Here is a 17499-nt window from a genome sequence, read left to right as displayed (position 1 = left end):
TGGAGAATATGGAGAAAATGCAGTGTGGAGAATTTGAAATTCAAAAACTGCGTGGGTTTGGGTCTGGTGAACTGGATTTTTTCAAAAATTCAATCTAGAATCCTCCTTCACGAGCTTTCATGGGAGTTGGGCAATCAAATCTCTTTCAGAACCTGGTGTTCTTCTTGGTCTTTTTCATGAGCTTGTGTGCCTCAGGTTTGATCTGTATCATTGATTAATTTAGAAAGTGAGGTGACGATTGTTTTATGGAAGATATTTGGAGAAATACATTAAAGGGCACTGTTCACTTATTACACTGCTCTAAGTTACTTTCACTTTAGATTGAGGACTCATGAAACACACTGCTTAAAATAAGTTATCAGAGGTGTGCATCTGAAATTGTATGGACAGCGAGTTTTGAGAAGATTTGTACCTCAGGTTGAGGTTCTGTAGGTTTGCTCGCTGAGCTGGAAAGTTTGTTTTAATGAAAATAAACCTTCCAGCTCAGCGAGCAAGCCTACATGCAGATTGTGTGGATGTTTAGAACTGAAAAAAGAGTCACCTACTGTAAGAAACAACAAGGAGCTGTCCGCAACATCAAATTACTGGGTTTATCTGAAAAGCTGTGAACTTTCGAGTCCCTAGTGCTGTGAAAATAAAAAGCAATATGAGTTGGAAATGGAACTTTTACCAGATTCAGAGGCAAAACTATTAAATAGCTACAGAATTAAACAAAAAACCTGAACAAATAAGTGTAGTTATTCTGAACACAGAGTGTTTTAAGCTGTATTGAACACTACATCTCACTGAGGACAGAGAAGGTAGACTGAAGACTTTGAAGATACATTTTTAACATTTACTAATGTTACTTGTGAGCAACATGTGTTCGACATCAGAGTTCAGGGTAGAAGGAGAATATTGATTGGTATCCGATAACACTGATGCACAGAGTAGAATTGTGTCAGGTTTGACAACTGAAAGATGATCTCATTAGATAGAATAACCTTAGGCAGAAGAAATCCTGCTGTGGGAGCCCACCTGCTGAGAAAGGAGAAATTTACTTTCAAAAAAGCCATCAACATGTCCAAAAAATGATTGTCAGTCATATGCTAAAGAGTATTAATTAGAAACCAGATGAAGCTGCATATGAATTTGAAACAATTAAAGTATAACATAACAACATCATGAAAAAGAAGCAGAATGATCCAGTGAGTAAATATTGCAGTTAAAAGGGGAGATATGTCAACTATATCCTTAGTCTGTTCAAATCCTCCATTACCAATGCAAGTGTTCCTACCCCTCCACTAAAAGAAATGAGGATACAGACAGGCAGATTAGTCAAACCCCACAGTGTCTTTCCCCCGACTCAGAAAGCCTGGCAGTGACTTCAAGAGGAAGGAGTGGAAGAAAGATAAAAATATAAATAATTTATGATATAAATAATTAATAGCTAGAACAACTTTGGTGAGAGGTGTAGTATATAAGGTCATTCGTCATATGTTAATAGAGAGACTGTATCATCAATGATGTTGAATAATGTTGAGTGAAGAAGGTTCGAATGGAATGCTGCTGAACCTTGAATCTGTAAACACTGTAAATAGAAATTCAATGTCCATTAGTTTGCATTAACATGGTTTCAAATCCCTGACTATCTAAAGCATCAAGAAACCGCTACACCTCCACTCAGAAATAACTCGTGCAGTTTTTAGCTCATCGACAGTGGAACCTTTCATTCAAAAATGGTCTCACATTTTTATTCTTCTAAGTGTGCATTCTCCCTGTTCCCTGTGACAGTGCAAATAATTCTACAGAGCTGCAAGACATGTTTAAAATACAGGGAAGCTGTTACTGAGCTGAAGGCCTACCACACAACTATGCATTTGATTTGAATAAAACAATCACATATAACAAAGCAAATGAATTTGAGGCAAATCTGAGGTATGATTAACAGGAAAAGAAAATTGTGGGCACAGTGGTTAGCACTGCTGCCTCACAGCGCTAGAGACCTGGGTTCAATTCCCGCCTCAGGCGACTGACTGTGTGGAGTTTGCACGTTCTCCCCGTGTCTGCGTGGGTTTCCTCCGGGTGCTCTGGTTTCCTCCCACAGTCACAAAGATGTGCAGGTCAGGTGAATTGGCCATGCTAAATTGCCTGTAGTGTTAGGTAAGGGGTAAATGTAGGGGTATGGGTGGGTTGCGCTTCGGTGGGGCGGTGTGGACTTGTTGGGCTGAAGGGCCTGTTTCCACACTGTAAGTAATCTAATCTAATCTAAAAATAAGATGGCAACTCACAAAGGCTTGTAATAAAGAATACAATAATAGAGCCAAGATATGTCACACAAGAGTGATTCTATATCTCTCGCCTGTGTTCCAATCTCAATCTGAAACAATGCTGTCAATGCCTTGAAAGGTTTTATGAACTTCCTGGTTTTGTTGTTAATATGGGACAGGATTATCACTTGAATATACAATTGAGAGGAAGTCTTGTGGTGGAGTGACAACAGCATTGTCTCTGAGTCAGAAGCCACGGGATTGAATCCCAGCCCAGAACCTGATGGTGAAGAAGGGTGCATTCATAGATCAGCCAAATCTTTTGAGTATCTTCTGTAAATCTTTCCAACACATGTCAATGGTAAGCAGTAAGATTATGAGAGATTCCCATCATCAGTGTGATGGAAAGAAAATTGGTGCCTAAAAACTGACCCATTACAACATCTATTTTGAAAGTATATGTTGCCGTGGCAACCCAGACTCCTTGAATGATCTATAATGCATCACCATCCTATGAGTAAGAATGGAGGTGGGTGGCATGTAACTTTTCATCATTGGTCAGCAAGCCAACAGTTGGCACCATCCTTATCTCCTTGCCCAGAGCTATTATACTGGTTAGGATCATTTAATAGTCAATTATGGTCAATGATTAAAGGCAAGCTTGAACTTCCAAATCACCGGTTTGTCCTCATTTAATATCAGAAATATTGTAGCTGCCTGGAGGTAGCCTCCATGTGGCAGACCAGGCAACCAGCAGTCCAGAAAGCCACTGAGGTCACCCTCATTTACAAGTCTTCTTGTGGAAGGGCTCCTCTACTACAATGATGGCCTGGAAGATGTGAGTGTGTTTTACTGAGAAGGCATCTGAAGCTAGAGGCATAATCTCTCTCTCTCTCCCTTACCCAGATCTGCAATCCCTCCATAACAGTCATTAAAATCATTTTTGGATGCCTGCTCCCATCAATGTGCGGTAAAGACCACCAGTCAATTCCAGGGTCCCAACACAAAATATAAAATCCTACCCATGTCTTACTAAGAAAAAAAAACCAAAATCATATTTTTCTAATATTTGTTGCTATTTTTGCTCACATAACATTTGTGGCTATATTGAAAGGAGTGATTCACTGTTTGCAAAGTATTTTGGGAAATGCAAGTAAAAAGCTTATAAAAACAAATTATATTTTTCTACCAGCATTCTACCACTCTTTACCCAAATTCACTGTTTGTAAGTATTAGCATATAGCAGAGAATATGTCTTTCATTGTTCTGATTTGAAAATATTGAACGACTATATATTTAAATTAATTAATAGCTATTAATTATACATTTCAAGCTGCTTATTAGACAACCATAATCTTGTACCAACATCAATTATTCACTTTAACTCCTACCTACAATTTACTCATTATTTCTTCATAATGTCTCTTTACGGAACTATCCAATGTGCAACTCAATGTAAAATCTTATAAGCTGAAGGTAAAATATTTGTTATTATCTCTGAAAGCTTTCCCAGCTAAACGTGATCTTCAAGGAATGATAGCCCCACTAAAATGTATCTAATATTGTAAACTGCATGATAAATTCCCAAGTGCTAAAATCAGAAATGTGATTTTCCACAGCTATGGCAAATCACTACAGCCAATCTGTAAACTGTAAAAAATACTGCATACAAAATCTTTCATTCAACTTATTTTATTGAACATCAAATCAAATGCCCAAAGCTTTGTCGTGTATTTTCCAGAAACATACATAACCATGAGTAAAATTGTTAACCCCTATTGCGTACCTACATCTTCTTTGAGATTGTGCAGATTATCTCATAGATCATGGTCTTAGAATGTAAAACAGCTTATACCCTGTGTATTTTTCATAAAACTAAATACTAATTTACAACAATAAGACAATAGATACTGGAAGTACCATATATTTTATCTATGTCTCCATTAGATTGGGTGTAGATTTAGTGAAGTGCCTAGTTGTTCTAGTAGACATGACTCAGTTTTCCTCCTTTCTTATTTGTGAATTTTAGTTTATCCCAAAATAGGTGTTTTTTAAAAAATATGTTGCAAGTAATGATGCTTTCTAATTTTATCTTTCACCTCCAAGACCAAAATAAAAACAAACTTAATGCTTTTCAGATTGAGTTCAGATAACATTTAAAATATTGTACAGGTGTACATGATTTTAAAAAAAAAGCTGGATGCATTAAGCTAGGTGGAATACTGTGACGGATATAAATGCATTACAGCCTGAGAAATGCAAACCTATGCATTGCAACAAGGCATTCACATGACATGGACATGGTTGCAAATTAAATCAAGGAAACAAACCCATTTGATCTTTACATCAAAGAACACAGTCTGATCTTCAGTAAATGAAACAAGTAATTCGAATGAATAATAAAGCCTGTACAGTCTCTGTTCAGTTTGATTCTGTCTCAGCTAGTCTACAGGATCCAGTATCTGATGGCATACTGTGCATTCTAATTGCACAAGAATCCTGTTTCGAAGTCCTGGTGTACAAACCCAATTTCAACCATACAATCAATCATAAGGAGTCAGACAAGCATGTAATGCTTGCCCATGTAGACGGAGAAGAACAGGAAGGATAGAAAATGTTCTCAGTTGCTAGAAATATGATGTAATGGTGCTTAGGAACAATTCCATGTTCATCTAAGATTAGGAGTATTTCACTGTAAACAAAAGGACAAACTGAATACTTAGAAAATAGATAAATAATTGAAGAACAGTGTTGGAATGAGAAGCGTGATAATAGACAATTGTATTGCAATGAAAGAAATGTTGTTTTGTGATTTTGAACTTTATTGTAATTTCTGCATCCCTTTGCAATTTAAGATATAATGTACAAACATCTCCATCGGCACTTTTTGAAAAAAGGAATGGAGAATATTAAGTATCTAGCAGACAGTTAGATATACTGTGGCAGAAACATTCCACTTGGTTTTGAGATTTATTTGAATGCAAATGAAGGATATTCAACATTTCTTGCTATCTTATATGACATATGACTTTAGCCATTACAAATTGTGATGTTCTACTGTTATGCTCCCTATATAGTAGCGTAAGCACTGTTGCAAAGATGAAGAGATGTGACATGAAGAAAATATACTGTAAGTGACTGGGAGGCTTGATCTGACACATTTCAAGCACTGTTGTGTTTCCAGGTTTTTTTTTCTGTGGACCTAGTTATGTCAGATACTAAGATTCTCCTACAGAATAGAATTTGCTTCAATGAGACCATTCATTTCTTAGCATATCCTCTGATCAGGGTCCAAATCAGTAGCAAGTTAAAGAGAAATGCTACTTAGCAATTACATTAATATTCATGAAGACATTTCAGAGTTCTCTATTTAAACTTTCATGTTGGGCATTTCAGGATTATAGTTATGACAAAAGGTGTCTTCAATGACATGCAAGCAGTATGTGCAGGCCTTTTCCAATGTAATCTAAAGACAGGATTTTCTCCAGAGTTGCATCAGCTCTCCAGCATTATGTAAAGCCTCCTTTAAGAGGTAAGGAAATCCTTTAGAGAGATGTTTCACCAGCTGGAATTTCTTGCGTGAAATGACTAGGCATCACTCCATCTGCTCAAATGTCGGTGGGTATTATATAAGGTGCATGAAGGAAATATCACATTAACATTCAACACTATGAACTCTGCTGTTTTGCAGGATCAGAATATTTCAAGGAATGCAATCAATTTTTAAGTACTTTTAAAAAATAAATTATTTCTGCAGCCAATCAAGTTATGCTGGAGCAGGCTATCAAACTTCCTTGAAAAGAAAATTCATTTTCTGAGATGAAGTGGGCCTTCTAATTCCCCAGCAAGAATCCTGTTGAGAAATTTGGAATTGTACCTAACATAGACAGTCAGTAAGGGTAAATAGTGCATGTGTGTGTTGAACACATTCATGGCCTGCACTAGACCTGTGCACAGTGAGGAGTGGCTCAGTGGAGTGTCTGAAATGAAAGTGAGAGTGGATGATTGAAGCATTTAGGTTGCAGGGCAGTCATTGAGCTGAACTTCAGCCAGAGGTCATGATTTTGACGGGACTGGGAAAAGGTACCAACTGAGGTCAATGCTTAGAATCTAGTATTAAAAAGCTGCCAGTACTCCTACAGTATTTTTACCTTCTAAATATATTCAATGAATGTGTCAGCTATTGTAAAAGACTACATATCTTTCTTTTTAAGACCATAAACTGCAATGAAAGTCTGACGCGGCTGTATAGCTAAAATACTAGGAGAACTTTGTAACTTGGTTAAATCAAGTGATACACGTTTTTAGCTGTGCAAAACAATGTGACTTTTCAAGGCAGTGAGATGGGACATGCTCTTTCCCCAAGACCAGCAGTGGAAGCCATGACACCAGATCATGCCAGCCTGGCGCATGGTTGCCACCCAGGTTAAAGCTGTCTCAGCCATCTGAAGGAACACTCAGCACTGTAAGGAGAAGTTCAATTTGAAATGTCCATGTTGCATTAACCCACCACCCTATAACTAGCCACATATTCCTAAACTAATCTACATTCTATATTCTTAATCTACGCTGACACGTTAAATTATATTTATAAGCTAATAATATTTATAATTACTTTAATTATAATTTATGCCACCATCAACTAAAACCCAGTGATGGTATCTGCCCCAAATGTCCTCGTGCGGTTAACTGAATCCTGGCACTGTACAATTTATGGTAGTCATAAGCAGCAGAATGCCGAATACAGATTGCACTCCTCTTCATCTATCATCCAAGATATATAAGATCCCCAAAGTCAGGGCATTTGTTAAACAAAAAAAATCCTGGATGAATGACTTAAACATTGAATCCCAAGAAACATTAGGAGACTGTTCATACCACTATCACCTTACATCCACATAAAAATCAAAGGTAGGCAGGTTTGGATCCTCCAGTAAGCTCCTTGATTTCTTGGCTAAGCTGGTTACATTTCATGACTTTTTTTTATTCCAGTTGATTTCCTAAGACTTGATATGATCCTCAAATTGGATCGTAACACCAAAAACTGCGATAAGTTGATACCTTCTTAAAGATCAAGTCCGGTTTCCAAAGTTATCCCTTATGTCGTGTGTCGACACATCTTGTCCATTCAGATTTCCCCATATGCTCTTGTCTTTTAGCAGCTATCTTATTATACCATTTAATATGTATGTTTGTAATGGTCAGGCAACTATCTAAAATATGTGCTGACGTTCACAAAGGAGCTCACATCCTTGCAAGTGTATGGTCTATCTCTAGATAAAATAGTCATGGTGAGATATAAATTACATCATAATAATAACGAATTAATTGTTTTTGATGACTTAATATTGTTTGAAGATTCATCCAGATGCTTGTGTTCAAGTCTTTTTTAAAAGAATTAGTCCCAGATCTATGGCTTTTCAGGCCATTTAGTCATTTCCCAATCCCTCCATGTTCCATAGTTAATTAAAGGGACTAGCTCAGATGGTATGTTTCTTTCTCAAGGTTGTTTAGCCAGCCAGCATCAATAGATTCTCCAGTAAGGAGGAATGACCAATAATATGATAGAGAAAAATGTGTACAAACTACCAGAGGTACTCAGCCTGGTGAGGCTGTTATGGAAGACCCATTCACAAGAGTCATAGTTATTCCCACCGAAGGTACTTGCTCTACCATGCTTGTTATTGCCTGCAGCACGTTCACTAACACTGTCACATGCCCAACCCTCCAACATCATAAACCTGCATGTCTTCAGTGCTACTCACTCATTGTGACCCCTTCCCACCAGCACAACACTAACAGTTGTGTACACACTTTCATGTCTGAGTACCAGCAAGTCTTTCATTCCAGTAATGGGTGAGCCCTTAGAAAACAAGGAAACAGACTGGAGTTGTAGCCTGGACAATTCATGAGCTTCATGTCACTGAGTCCACAATGGCCTTGCTGCAGCATTACCACAAAGTCTTTTGAAACAAGCAATGAAGTCACCAAGTACCTGCTCTGGCTTCCATGTTGGGCTTTCTTGACATTTTGCTTGTTTAGAAAAATTGGTAAGTTGAATATGAATGAAGTGAGTTGCACTATTGTCAAGTCACTTAACAAGCTTTAATCATCATCAATTGGTAATTCATTGCTGCTTAGTGAGAATTTCACCATGTCATCTGTGAAAAGCATAAAAGATGGTCAAAATTGTTTCTGACAATAAGCTGAGCCTCCATAAGACAAATGATGTAGGAACAGAAATAGGCCACTCAGCCCATTGAGTCTGTTTTGCTATACAATGAGCTCATGGCTGATCTGATAATCCTCAAATCCACTTTCTTGCTTTTTCCCATAATGCCTGATTCCTTATTTATTACAAATCTGAATATCTGAGCATTAAATATACTTAGTGATTTTTGAGAAGATTTATAGCTCAGGTTAGTGATAAGTATGTAAGTTAGCACAGCGAGCTAACTTACATAATTAAATATACTTAATGACCCAGCCTCAACAACCTTCTATAGTAAATACTTTAACAGATCTACAAATCTCTGAGAGAAGAATGTTTTCCTCATCTCTGTCTTAAATGTGTGAACCCTTCTTTTGAGATCTTGTATGTTTCAATAAGTTCAACTCGTGTTCTTTTTATATATTCCAACAGCCACAGGCCCAATTACTCAACCTTCCTCATAATTCCATCCTTTCATGCTTGGTATAAGCCGAGTGAATCATCTCTGGTCTGTCTCCAATGGCGGTATACCTTTTTTTAGATGTGGGACACAAAACGGTATTCCAGCTGTGGTCTGAAAAGCATCGTATATACTTTTAGCAAAACGTTTTTATTTTTATCCATTCCCCTTGAAATAAAGGCCAGCATTCCATTTGACTTCAATAATCCATTAAACTTACATGTTAAGTTTTGTGATTCATGGATGAAGATTCTGAAATCCTTCTCTTCTGTAGCTTTCTGCAGTCTTTCTCCATTTAAATAATAATCAGTTCCTCTATTTTTCTCACAAAGTGCATCACTTCACATTTTCCACATTGTATTCTATTGCCTACTCACTTAATCAGTCTATGTTCTTATCAGACTCTTTGTGTCATCCTCAATACTTGCCTTCCTGCCAATTTGTGTTACCTATCAACTTGTCTATAATACATTCACCTGGCACATCAATTCATGAATGTATATTGTAAATAATTGATGCTCCAGCACTGATCCCTGTGGCACTCCACTACTTACAGGTTGCCTTCCTGATAATTCCCCTTTATCCGAATTCTGTAGCAGCCAATCAAGCTCTTTCTGAAAATCCAAATATATTACATCACTTGCTTCTCTGTCATTCCTGATTGTTACCTCTTTAAACATTTGTGGAAGATTTGTCAGACATAATTTCCCCTTTCATGAATCTATACTGACACTGCTTGATCATATTTTTTAAAAATCACACAACACCAGGTTATAGTCCAACAGGTTTAATTGGAAGCACACTAGCTTTCGGAGCGATGCTCCTTTGTCAGGTGACTATCGCTACGAAAGCTCGTGTGCTTCCAATTAAACCTGTTGGATTATAACCTGGTGTTGTGTGATTTTTAACTTTGTACACCCCAGTCCAACACTGGCATCTCCAAATCATGATCATATTTTGTTTTCCTGTAAAGTATACTATTACATCTTTTATAATAGAATGTAACATTTTCCCAGTAACAGATACTAAGCTAACTGGCCTATAGCTTTCTTTTTTGTCCCCTTCCCTTTTTAGTGAAGCTGTTATATTGGCAATATTCTAACCTTCTGTGATTTTTCCAGATTCTAAAGATTCCAATAAGATAACTACCAGAGCATTCATGATCTCTATAGTTATTTCCTTTAATATCATAGCATATATCCCATCAGGTTCAAATGACTTATTGATCTTTAGTCTAATTTGTTTCCTGATTTCTACTATTTCTCTTGTGTAGTTATTGTATTTATTTCTTTTCATCCTCTTGTCCCTTGAATATTTAGTCATTTTGGATGCTTTAGCATCCTCTATTGTGAAGATTAATGAAAACGTAGCTACTCAACTCCTCTGCCACTTCCTTGTTATTTTCCCAATTCACCCTCAAAGAAGCCTATATTCATTTTGGCTTCTCTCTTCCTTTTCATGTATTTAAAGAAGCTCTTACTGTCCGCCTTGATAATATCCACAAGTTTACTATCAAAGTCTGTTTTCTTCCCTTTTATGGGTTGTGGTGTATTTCGGGCTGAAAGCAGTATAGTTTAAACTGCATAGTAGCTGAATAGGAATCCTTTATTTTCTCATCATTTGTTAAAGTTGAGTGTGCTGCAATAAATAGAAATATTCAATAACAAAACTTGATGTGAATTGCTTTATTCCCTGAATAGCAGCCAATCAGACAAAATGGTCTCCTTAGTGGTCTAATTAGGATTTTATACATTTTGTGATGGTTTATGGATTAGCGTGGCATGCTAGTGTTGTACAGTCACTTGTATTCCTCTAACTATGAATAGACTGCAAGTGTGAGTGTTGGGTTAGGATGTCCATACTTATAATGTGAATCTCTGTAAACAAAAGCTGTATAAATGTGTAAAAATCAGTTCCAGTTCTCATCTTTGCTGCCCTACTTATTTGATTCTAACAGGCATTGTTCAGGTGCACTAGGACATCAAGGGTATAAACAAAACAGTCACTAAAGGATTGTACAATGGTAAGTATTGCTTGTTGTTTATATAATTGTTTATGTTGTTGAATAAAGTTGTTATAGCAAGGTTTATGTTAGTGGTGAAGGGGATGACATTATGGCCATTACAGATAGATATAAGGGTGGTGAATAATGGGTCCATGTACTTAAGTGACTTTTATCATTGAAAGCAGAGCCTAGTAATCTTTTGGCTTATCCCTGTCTGGTTACACGAATCTGAGGATATTCCTCACTGCCTCCACTTTTACCACCTCTTCTCTCTGAATCTTCTGCTGCTACTCATGGCTACACTGCAGACCAAAAGGATGTCATACGAGGGTTTAGTATTCCTCCATCCTCCCTGATTATAGGCACTAACCCTCAAAAATAAAGTCAGAAACATACTCTCAAGCATTTTGCAATACCAGAATTTGGCTACCTAGCTCGTTATGTAACACTAGTGTTTGCACTTTTGGAGTTGAAAGCAACATGATTGGTGGACAGAGATGTATAAATTCGTTGATTGGGACTGTATGGTCAAAGTAAGGCAAAAACCATTTGGGTTGAGTGGAATGGAATTGATTCAGTGGTCAAGTTTATTTCCTTTCCAAGTGACATCAGTAATACATGGGAAGACATGAGCAATATATCAAAAATTAAAGAGACTCAGGGGCAGAGCTGGTTATAGTGGTCATCACCAAAGGAGAAGGTCATAGAAAAGCTGAAAGGTCTGAAAGTGGATAAATCACCTGGATGGACTACATCCCAGGATTCTAAGAGAGAAAACTGAAGGGACAGTGGCGGCGTTAGTGGTTATCTTTCAGGAATCACTCGAGTCAGGGAGGGTCCCAGTGGACTGGAAAGTTGCTAACGTGATATGCATGTTTAAAAAAGGAGTAGGGCAAATGATGGTAAATTACAGGGCAATTAGCCAACCCCACGTCATCAATGTGGATTTCGCCAGTTTCCTCAATTCCCCTCCCTCCACCTTATCCCAGTACCAAACTTCCAACTCAGCACTGCCCTCATGACCTGTCTCACCTGTCCATCTTCCTTCCCACCTATCCACCCCACCCTCCTCTCTAACCTATCACCTTTACCCCCACCTCCATCTACTTATCACACTCTCTCCCACCTTCCCCCCAGCCCCACCCCCTCCCATTTATCTCTCCACACCCTCAGTTCACCGCTTCATTCTTGATGAAGGCTTTTTGCCTAAAATGCTGATTCTCCTGCTCCTTGGATGCTGCCTGTGCTGCTGTGCTTTTCTAGCACCACACTCTCGACTAATCTCCAGCATCTGCAGTCCTCACTTTTGCCTGGTAAGATTTTGGAATCTATTGCAAAGGATGAAATTTTCTGTCTGCTTGGACATGTATGGTGAAATTGGTAAAGTCAGCATGGTTTCCTCAAGGGGAGTCTAGATTAGAGTGGTGCTGGAAAAGCACAGCAGGTCAGGCAGCATCCGAGGTGCAGGAAAATCGATGTTTCGGGCAAAAGCCCTTCATCAGGAATAGCCAAAAAGTCGATTTTCCTGCCTCTATTCCTGATGAAGGGCTTTTGCCCGAAAAGTCGATTTTCTTGCTCCTCGGATGCTGCCTGACCTGTTGTGCTTTTCCAGCGCTACTCTAATCTAGACTCTGGTTCCCAGCATCTGCAGTCCTTGTTTTTACCTTCATCAAGGGGAGGTCATGCCTTTGAGGAGGTAATGAGCAGGTTAGATGAAGGAGAGCCAATGGATATTATCTACCTGGAATTCAAGAAGGCCTTTGACAAGGTGCCGGACAGGAGGCTGCTGAGTAAGATGAGAGCCTATGATATCAGAATCAAGGTACTAGAATGGATAGAAATTTATCTGTCTGTCACAAAGCAGAGATTGGGGATAAAAGTGTTCTTCTCAGAATGGCAGCTGGTGACTAGTTGAAGGAACTGAGGGCATTCTGGCGAAGTTTGCAGATGTTAAAAAGATAGGTAGAGGGACAGGTCACATTGAGGAGGCAAGGAGGCTGCAAAAGGATTTGGACAGGTTAACAGAGTGGGCAAAGAAGTGGCAGATGGAGTAGAACATTGGAAAGTGTGAGGGTCATGCAGTTTGGTAGGAAGAACAGAGGCTTGGACTATTTTCTGCATAGGGAGAAAATTTAGAAGTCTGAAGTGTCAAGAGACTTGGGAGTTCTCGTTCAGGATTGTCTCAAGGTGAACTTGCAGGTTGAGTCAGTAGCTAGGAAGGCAAATGCAATGGTGGCATTTATTTTGAGAGGACATGAATATAAAAACAGGGATACACTTCTGAGGCTCTATAAAGCTCTGCTCAGACCATATTTAGAGTATTGCGCACAGTTTTGGGCCCCATATCACAGGAAGGAGGTTCATGCCAATGATCCTGGGAATTAAAAGCTCAAAATATCAGGTACATTTGAGGACTCTGGGACCATACTCACTGGAGTTTAGAAGGATGAAGGAGGATCTAATTGAAACTTACTTAATACTGAGGTGCATGGACAGAGTGGATGTTGTTCAAAGTTTGTGAGAAGATTTGTAGCTCGGGTGCTCGTTGTTGTGGTTCTGTTCGCTGAGCTGAAAATTTGTTTTGCAGACACGTCTCGTCCCCTGTCTCGGTGACATCCTCGGTGCTTGGGAGCCTCCTGTGAAGTGCTTGTGTGATGTTTCCTCCGGCATTTATAGTGGTTTGAATCTGCCGCTTCCGGTTGTCAGTTCCAGCTGTCCGCTGCAATGGCCGGTATATTGGGTCCAGGTCGATGTGTTTGTTGATAGAATCTGTAGATGAGTGCCATGCCTCTAGGAACTCCCTGGCTGTTCTCTGTTTGGCTTGTCCTATAATAGTAGTGTTGTCCCAGTCGAACTTATGTTGCTTGTCATCTGTGTGTCTGGCTACTAAGGATAGCTGGTCGTGTTGTTTTGTGGCTAGTTGGTGTTCATGGATGTGGATCGTTAGCTGTCTTCCTGTTTGTCCTATGTAGTGTTTTGTGCAGTGGATGTTGGGCAGATGTTTCCATTGGTAGGAGAGACTAGGACCCAAGGGTATAGTGAAAGAGTAAAGGGAAGGCCTTTTAGATTGGAAATAAGGAGAAACTTCTTCTGCCAGAGAGTGGTGACTCAATGGAACTCACTTACCACAGAAAGCTGTGGAGGCTAGGTCATTAAGTATATTTAAGGCGGCGATAGATAAGTTCTTGATTGTCAAGTAGATCAAGGGTAACAAGGAGAAAGCGGGAGAATGGGGTTGGGAAACTTATCAGCTATGATTGAATGCTGGAGCAGAGTCGATGGGCTGAATGGCCTAATTTCTGCTCCAATGTCTAATGGTCTTATAGTCTTATCCCTTGAGCTGTGCTGGGAGCAACTGATAGGATGACGTGCAACCTAGGAATCCGGTCTGAGTAAGATTATCTTCAGCTGTGTTGCCTTCATCAGCCCTATATATATTATATTCACACATTGTATTTTAAATGAGTGACAAAAGGCAAAGTGGTTCATGTTGTTGTTGTTGTAATTACAGATGACATAATATTAGTATAAAGAAGGGTTGTAATGAGCATTAAAATGAAAACAAAATTCAGATAGCTTGTGATAAAAACAAAAATGATAATCTTGCCAATTAAGGCATTCTGGAGAACATCTCAGTGAAATGCAAGATGAAGAAATCTATAAAATGAATAAATGACATAAAATAATAATCACAAGAGATTTCATCTAATGCAAATGATTTGGCAAGAAGAGGTAGGAAAAGGAGAATAAGAATATTTTTTACATTGTGTTCAGATCTCCTTTCATATTTAATGAAAAACCTAACTAGAGATTAATCATTGCTGCATCTAGTAATGGGAAATGAGCCAGAACAAATAAGAAAAGGGAACATTGAGCCATATTGCTCATTATATAATAAGATTTAAAATAATTATTGAGCAATATAAAAGTAAAACAAAGACCAAAATTAATTGAATGGGTGAGAAAGAAACGAGAGAAGATAAGCCATTTTAAAAAGAAAATAACAGAGATAAAACAATGATGGGAAATATCTTAAAAGGTGATCAACAGAGTTCATGAGAATTATATTCTGCTAAAACCAAAATAACCAATAATGAAATGCAGTGGTGAATAAAATACTGAAATGAAAGACAACGGCGTAAACTGGGTACAGAGACAATAATGAAAAGCACGACAAAAGGGAATACAAAAGATGACAAAAGAGGTTAGGAGAGATGTCAAAAAAGCAATAAGGAAAGTAAATAGAATGGCAAAATTAAACTATCAAGAACTATTAAAAGATGGAAAGTATTGTGCAAGCAGATAAATAGGAAAAAAGAAAAGTCCCGGTGGAGACAGAACCACAAAGGGATTCACAAAAATAAACTCACAGGCAATTACAGTGAAGTGACAGAAATATTGAATCATTACACTTCCTTGATATTTGTCTGGAAGACTGTGCAGTAAATGAGACATTAGAACAAGAGAGAAAGAAGAAATGAAGACATTTAATTGGAAAATAATGAAGTTAACTAATAAACTTATCAAATTAAGACCATTAGACCTTAAGAGCAGAATAAGGCCATTTGACCAATCAAATCTGCTCTGCTATTCAATTACGGCTGATATGTTTCTCAACGCCACTCACCTACTTTCCCCTCCGTAACCCTTTATCTCCTTACCAATCAGGAACCTATCTATCTCAGTCTTAAAGACACTCACTGACTTGGCCTCCACAGCCTTCTGCAGCAATGAGTTCCTCAAATTAACCACCTCTGGCTGATTAACTTGCCTGTTATCTCAGTTCTAAAAAGGTAATTCCTTTACTCTGAGGCTGTGCCCTTGATTCTTAGTGTCTCTTACAGGTGGAAATGCATTTCACACATACACTCTCTTCAGGCCTCTCAGTATTGTGGAGGCTTCAAAGAGAACCTGTTCCCCCACCCCTCAAATCCTTCTAAACTCAGTGTCCTCAATCATTCTCATATGACTAGCACCTCATTCCAAGGATCATTCTTGTAAACTTTCTCTGCACCCCCTTCAATGCTAGCACATATTCCTTGGATACAGGCCCAAAACTGCTCACAAAGTTCCAAATGTGGTCTGAGCAGAGCCTTATACAACCTCAGCAGTACATCCCTGTTCTTGTATTCATTGCATTTGGCTTCCTAACTGCCAACTGAACCTGCATGTTAATCTTAAGAAAATCCTGAACTAGGACTCCTACGTTTTCTGAAGCCTTTGCCATTTTAAAAATAGTCTACACCTCTATTCTTCCTACTAAAATGAATACCCTCACATTCTCACATTCTATCTGTCACTTCTTTGTCCACTCTCCTAGCTTGGCCATGTCCTTCTGCAGCCTCTTTGTGTCCTCAACATTACCTGTCCCTCCATCTATTTTTGTTTCATCTGCAAACTTAGTTGTTAGTTCATTTATCCATATCATTAGCTCCTCCCTCATATCTTTGTAGTTACCTTTACTCAATTATAACACCGTTATATCTGATTCCAGCTTCTCCGTCTCAAACTGCAGGATGAATTCTATCATGATCAGTCGTCTCAAGGGATTCCTTCACATTAAGTTCCCTAATCAGTTTGCCTCATTACAGATCACCAAATCCAGAGTTGTGTGTTCCATAGCGGGTTCTACCACAAGCTGCAACAAAAAACCATCTTGGAGATATTCGATGAATTCCTTATCTTGGAATATGATACCAACCTGATTTGAAATGGATGAAAACTTTGTGAAGCTGCAGATGCTGGAATCCTTTTAGCGATTAACATTTAATTTGTGTTTGGATCAGGGGTCTGATTTTGGGATCAAATGCAGGTTTCCCTCCTCACTCTGTCAAGAACAGTCACCCATACTTGATTTATGTGTATTGGGCAATTAGTTGCTAGAGTCACACTTGCAATCATTTAAAAATGTTGTATGGTCTCGTGACACAGGACAGTCTGCCCTCCAGCATTGAAAGAATTGTAGTCAGGCGAGGGAGAAAGGAAGAGTGTTAGAGTGAGATCAGATCTCCTTTCAGGTGGAAAAGCTTTAATAATCTTTACTGAACGTAATTATTTAGAAAGAGCATAATCCTTCTGGATTCTGAACTCCAACAGAATCTAATTTCAGTTCCCTATGATCTGACAATCCTCTGAGAAAATTCCTTGTGTTCATGAACTGGAGCTATTCTGAGAGAGAAGATACATGTAACCCTTTCCGCTACATATCTCTCACACAAAGTCATTTAAAGTACCTTTTCAATTATTAACATTTAATTCTTCACTCCCACTTCCTTCACTATACCACTCTCCTTTGTGAGTCTCTTTCACCTTGGGATTTAATGCTATCAGCTGTCTTCAGATATATTCAGAATGTAAATATTTTCTTATCATTGCTTTGGGAGGTGGTCACATGGGTGAATGGCATATGGTGACAGCTGATTGTACAGCATTGAAGATCAGTGAATGAAGAACTGATTGAGGAGGCTAACCTCTTGTAGTTGATCTATCATAAACTCTGAAAATGATGATGAAGTGCAATTCTCCCTCTCATGTCAGATTATGATGCCTTCTGAGGCAGGGCTAAATCTGGCAG

General features: G+C 38.5%; 1 long non-coding RNA gene across 1 annotated transcript in view; it reads right to left on the bottom strand.

Moving 5' to 3' along the window:
- Positions 1-682: 682 nt before the first annotated feature.
- The window catches only part of LOC148147647 (uncharacterized), a 93555-nt gene continuing 76738 nt past the window's right edge, over positions 683-17499 (bottom strand). The window contains exon 5 of the long non-coding RNA XR_015759482.1: positions 683-1020. This is a non-coding gene — a long non-coding RNA (uncharacterized LOC148147647). The remainder of the gene's footprint in view (positions 1021-17499) is intronic.

This window comes from Chiloscyllium plagiosum, unplaced genomic scaffold (genome assembly GCF_037043375.1).
Source record: "Chiloscyllium plagiosum isolate Xiang-an unplaced genomic scaffold, Cpla_swu_hap1 HiC_scaffold_15, whole genome shotgun sequence".
Lineage (NCBI taxonomy): Eukaryota > Metazoa > Chordata > Chondrichthyes > Orectolobiformes > Hemiscylliidae > Chiloscyllium > Chiloscyllium plagiosum.
The sequence above is the reverse complement of the archived record's forward strand: the minus strand, read 5'-3'. Positions and strand labels throughout refer to the sequence as shown.